We start from the raw sequence: 5,979 nt of genomic DNA, 5'->3' as shown, positions 1-5,979 counted from the left end.
TAGGAACATCATTTTTTGCAGGGGGTTGAATTAGATAACCCTTGGGATTCTCTCTAATTCTATGAGTGTAGGATTCACTTCTGATATTTAATTTTGGGGAGTGTTGTTTAGATAATTTTCAGGTTTTGTCATGTTGGAAAGTCTTACCCAAAGTAGTGGAAAATTTAATTCAACTTGCAACTGTCCCCTCTTCCCTGCTGCTTTTACTTTCCAGAGACTGAGATTGTACTTGTCTGGGGAAAGTGTGAACTGCTGCAGTCCTTCCATTCCCGAGCAGGACTGGAGCAGTGGGGCAAAGTTCCCTGCCTGCTCCTCACACCAAGGATTTATAGCACCACTCCCTCAGCTCAGCTCTCAGTGCCTAGGAGCTGAGTGGACAAAACAGCCTGGCAAAACCTCCTGCCTCTCTCTTACTCCAGTGATTTCAGTGTGTGAGATGTGGGCAGGGAACAGCTGGCAGCTGCTTCAGCCGTCCTTGTCTATGGGAGGGGTGGGAACAGCTGCCCCCTGGCTCCTTCTCCACATCAGGGTGACCCTGGTTTGTGGAAGGCAAGGAGTTAAACTGTGAGGAAGTTTGCAGACACTCATTCTACTGGAAGAAACTCTCCTGGAGGCCACTTCTACCTAGTTAAACCTGGGTTATTTTTTTCCGGGAACAGCCACTTTTGCTCTGGGAGAATAAGCTGGAAGGTCTATACACTTGTGATTTCTACCAGCAGAGAGGTAATTCTCTTGGTAGAAACTGAACGTCTGTACATGGGCAAAGTAATGAATATTTTATTTTCTTCTAAAGGTCATAAGAACTGGGGTCAGGCTGATTTCTGATAGAAGAGAACTCCATGTCACAAAGACCCGTTTCTCTTTCTTTCACTCACTCTTTTTCTCTGACAGACAGGCTCTTAACACTTGTGTACTGTCAGCTTTAAAATATGGAGCAAAAGGGTGGGTACATCTAATATAGTGGAGCTGAAACTAAAACCTGGACAATGAAGCATGAAATGAAGTATACTTGGTACTGCAGAGAAACAGAATTAACAAATCAGTAAAAGAGAAAGGGTAAAGTAACTAACGTCTTTATGAATAAAGAAACTAAAGTGATAATAGGATGGGCTATATTAGAAGATGGAATTAAAAGCTGGGATACATTTCCAAAGAAATGGAGAGAAGAGTTAGCTATGCAAGTGCAATCATCAAAGAAGACTTAAGGCTATAGTGAGTGAGATCTCTCTCACCCTGTAAAGTGTTTCAAATGGGATACATGATTAGAATGCATGAAAAAATAAAGCATTTTGGAGTTGTAAGAATATAGAATATTCTACAATGATTAAAATTTAAATGCATTATCCTGTACTATGGATTGCTAGCTTAGTATATTTGTAACTTTTGAAGGAGAATTGCTGTTTTGTTTCCAATGACAAGCTTTTCTTAAAGAGGAGCTATAACAACAACAGGAACATAAGTAGATTCTATAACCTTGTAATCACACATGTCATACACAATGTACTATTTTCCCCCCTTAAAATAGAAATGGTGGGAAATAATATATAGTAGGCACAGCAAATTATGTTTTCTCTGACAGAAGTTAATTCTAAACTAAGTATTCCCTGAAAGAGAAACAGAGAAAACATTTTTACATGTCTATCATTTGTCCTTAGAGGACACAAAATAAATATGTTTTTTAAAACTTGACACTGGTATTATTCTATGTGGCCTCCGGCTATATGCTTTTTTTCCAGTTTGTACAATTGAAGGGATAAGAAAACAGCTTTGCATTAAGAGGAACACAGTGTACAGGTTAATCATAACCATGCAGAAATAAAAATGCTGCCAACAAAATAATGGTGCAGCAGTGCCAAGGGAGCCCCAAGGATGATGGTGAGGAAAGCAGTGGGATAACAGCATTTCTTTTGCATGTGGTAAAGTATTTCAGGCATGTGCTTCTCAATTAATAATTGATGTGGCTGAAACAGAAGTTTTTACTATTGTTGACAATAACAGATACTCGTAAAAATTTAATTGGTTGAAAGTTAATTTCAGTGTTTCTTGATCATGAAGTGCATTAATTAAGGAAAGGAGATTTTTTTTGGAAGAGGTTTAAATTTTAAAAGGAAGTAAATCAGAAAGGCAGAATAATGCAGGGGAATTTAACAAATGTAAAAACATCTACAGAAGTGAAAGTCATTACTTGATCAATATTTTATCAATTAACTAACTTAAATGTAATCCCTCTTGGGATCCATGTAGCATGCCATTATTTTCTAGCAAGTCTGATCCTTCTCGAAAAGAAGCATTATTTTGCAAATAAGAAACACTATAAAAGGTTGGGAGAATCTTTTAATGGATTGCTTGTTAAGTCATAGAAAAAGTTGAGGAAATCAAATGTGAACAAGTTCATTGTTAAGAGCTACAGTATAACAGACTGAAGTTTAGTACAATTGTACACATAGCTTTTTATGAAATATGGATGGAGAGGTTTTTAACTTAGTTCAGTGGCAAAGTAGAGCCACATCTGAGAAACACTCAGGGAAAACAAGGCACACATTGGTGGCTAAATATTGAAATGTCAACTTTTCTTCACATTGGTTTCTTGAGCTCTACTGAGCATACATTGATACCTTTGGTTTTGACTGCATTATCTCTAAACCTGTTAAGTTTATTGGAAAGCATAAGTCCTGCTGGAATAATATAAGTTATAACTCTGTAGTTTCCTCATTGGAGTGAAGCCATTCATCATTGGAGTGAAGCCTCACCTTCAGTCTTTGACTTGCCACTAATGCCAAATGGATCTGGACATTACAAATGCTTTGCAGAGGCTCCAAGTGGGGAGCAAGAAAGCCAAATTCCTTATATAGGAGGGTGTGGAATGAAGTTCTCTTAGAGGCTGCTTTGGAAATTACTTCATTAGCTTGCTCACATATGGGGTGGGACGGGGGGAGTGGGGGCAAAGTTCTCACAACACTAATTGGTTCATCACCATGTTCACAGAGGCAGCTTGCTTGTTTTCCAGCTAGATCTATGGAAGTTAAAGACCCAAGTAAGCAGTCATGCTGGGAATCCTTTCTGCTGGCAAACTGTGCAGTGATGTCAGGTATGTTTTCATAGCTTGTTTTTCAATCTGTAGCATTCCCAGGTTAGAAACACGAGCATCTGTTATCGTAGTCCTCAGGTACATTTTCAGCTGCCGCAGTGAAGAAAAGCTTCTCTCTGCTGATGCTGTAGTAACTGGGATAGTTAAGTAAAGTATGAAGAGGTTTCCCATATTTGGAAGGATATCACTCAGTGACATTTCATGAAATAACTTCACTCTTCTTTCAAGCTGGGGGCACTCCACTTCACTACTCGTGCCAGCACTGCCATGAATTTCAAACAGTCTGGAAAACACATTGATTTCAGACCTCAGATCCTCTTGAGCAATCCTGTAAGTTTTGAAAACAGTGCCTATGCTTTCCTCTGATGGGGTCCCAGAAGACAGAACATCTTCCAGGGACTTGAAAATGTTTAGGTCATTCTCAGTGAAGCAGTCTTCAATGTCACTAATAAGGGTGTCCAAAGTTCTGTATAGTATTTCTGTCCTGTAACAGTCCTCTGGTTTCTCAAAGGAGGACTTTTCCCCTCCTCCCAGTTTTCAAGGAATAACCCTTTTACAAGGGACGCAAGGTCCAGGATACCCATTTTTCTGGCACAGTTCATTAGCGTTGTTGAATACTCGGGATGCAAACTCCTCACTTCTGAGTCCTTGCAGTATAGACACTGTGGATTTAGCCATCACTGTTGCTCTATGAAATGTAAAGTCTTTTGATTGAGTAAGTTTTGATAGGTGGCTGGTTTGGATAAGCACTCTCCTCATAAGCAGCATGCAGTACAGGAAGTTGAAGTTTTGCAGGTGTTCGAGAAGTACACAAGCTTCAGCTCTAGCTTTTGAACCCCCATGTTCGATTTCATCCAAAGCTTCAACTACCTCATCAAAATTTTCTAAAAGAGCTTTGATAGCCTTGACTTGACAGTTCCATCGAGGGTCACTGGATTGTTTAAGAGTTACTGGTCCACCAGAAAAAGAAGCAGTTTCTGATTGTCTTCCTTCCGATACAATTTTTCTAAAGATAGCGCTTTCATTGCACTTCCTTCAGTGAAAATTTGTAGTTCATGGAGAAGTGTGAAGCCATTCTGGTCAGAGGGACTGCAAGAAACCACATCCACTATGCACAGATTTAATATATGAGCATAGCAGTGAACGTAATAAGCTGAAGGATTCTCACTAAGTATCCACGCAGCCATACTTTTATAGGGTCCTCTCATGCTTGCGGCTCCATCATAGCACTGACTTCTTAGAGCCAAAATATCAAGTCTCAGATCTGACAACGTGGTCTTGATCAGTGAGGCAAGTGAAGCACCAGCTGTCTGCAATGTCCTATAGAAGCCAATACATTGTTCTGGTATTTCGAAGGACTGGTTTACATATCGCATGAGAGTAACTTGTTCATGCCTGGAGAGATCCATTGTTTCATCTGCAATTATGGCAAACACTCCAGCTTACTTACTTCCTTTACTATTGAATTCTGGACTTGTGAAGCCATAATCTCAAGTATTTCATTTTGATAGGAGCTGTGTAGGTAGGTGAAGAACTTCTCTTGGTTAATTATAAGCCGCTGAATCACTTTGTTGTCTTCACTACGCAGTTTTGTCAATTCCTGGAAGTTTCCTTGATTTGTGGAATCAGCTTGCTCATGTTCCCTCAAAGGTATGCCTTGGCAAGCACAAAACAACACAGTCTGTATTACAGTTTGTAAGCGTGCTTGGTTTTTGTCCAGTTTTTTTCCTCCGACTGTTGAGTTGTGATGCTCGGCAGCAGAAACAGAAAACTGTGTCCTGATAGACACTGTAGTCAAGCTATTTGTGATCACTGTACCATTCTTTTCTGAATTTTCTTATTTTATTGACAGACAGAGTGCCTGGAAACACAATTATGGGCTGATATGGCCCTTCCTTAAAATATTGCAAAGCTGCATCTGACCCAAAGCAAGGGTCTCTGCTAGTGGAAGCCATACTAATGTCTGTATGAGTGCTTGTGCATGATGTGGCATCCCAATCTGGAGTGTCACTCTCACTGTGGCTTCTTCCGGTACCATAATTCAGAACTGCACTGCTTGTGTTGGGGGCAGGACTCTTAGAGGAGGCCAAAGTCTTGGCCTTCTTTGAGCAGAAAAAGTCCAAACTCAGCTGTCTCTGCCATTCTGCAAAGCTAAAGAAAAGGTACATTATTAGTACCTGACAATAGTGAAACATAGACTTAGGGTGTGTGAGAAGGGACCTGAGCTACCCTCCGATTTTATGTTCTCTTGGCAGAACAAGCACAAGAGGCAACAGAATACACAGTTGCAAGCAGCCTTTGGTTTTAGTTGCTTCGAATGGTTAAATGAGATATAGACTTATCCCTTTTCAATCAAACACAAAGCATAGGAGAACTGGACTTCAGAATCCAAATAGTGTAAAAGTGAACATTCCCAGGGAGTGCTCAAATTGCTTTTTCTGTTCTCCATGTTCCGTGAGCTCCCTACTCAGAAGCTGAATGCTCAGTAGTTTTCTTTGTCTTAATACCCACTCCAGAAGAATCAGCACATCTCAAACTTTTCCACTTTAGAATCACTCAAAAAACCCCAAGTGGAGCTGGGGTCACTGCCTGAATTCTTGGGCAAGTTTTGCTTTGAGACAAAATGGCTGCCACTATGCCTGAAAGCATAGCTCCGAGGAATCTTTTGAGCCATTTGAGGGGGTGGGGGGTTTCATAGTTTCTAGGGTCGGAAGGGACCTAAGCAGATCATTTAGTTCGACCCCTGGCCATGGCAGGAAAGAATACTGGGGTCAAACGACCCCAGCAAGATGTTTATGTAACATCCTCTTAAACACCCCCAGGGTAGGAGCCTGCACCACTTCTCTTGGAAGCTGGTTCCAGACCCTAGCCGCCCTGACCGTGAAGTAGCG

At 40.8% G+C, this 5,979-nt stretch overlaps 1 long non-coding RNA gene across 1 annotated transcript in view; it reads left to right on the top strand.

Annotated features, from left to right (window-relative positions):
• The first annotated feature begins 557 nt into the window (after window positions 1–557).
• The window catches only part of LOC109313638, a 20,751-nt gene continuing 15,329 nt past the window's right edge, over window positions 558–5,979 (top strand). Inside the window, exon 1 of the long non-coding RNA XR_002102108.1 lies at window positions 558–3,088. This is a non-coding gene — a long non-coding RNA (uncharacterized LOC109313638). The remainder of the gene's footprint in view (window positions 3,089–5,979) is intronic.

The sequence above is a fragment of the Crocodylus porosus genome, unplaced genomic scaffold (genome assembly GCF_001723895.1).
Source record: "Crocodylus porosus isolate Cpor-Errol unplaced genomic scaffold, CroPor_comp1, whole genome shotgun sequence".
Classification (NCBI taxonomy): Eukaryota; Metazoa; Chordata; order Crocodylia; family Crocodylidae; genus Crocodylus; species Crocodylus porosus.
This window is presented reverse-complemented; position numbering and strand designations above follow the sequence as displayed.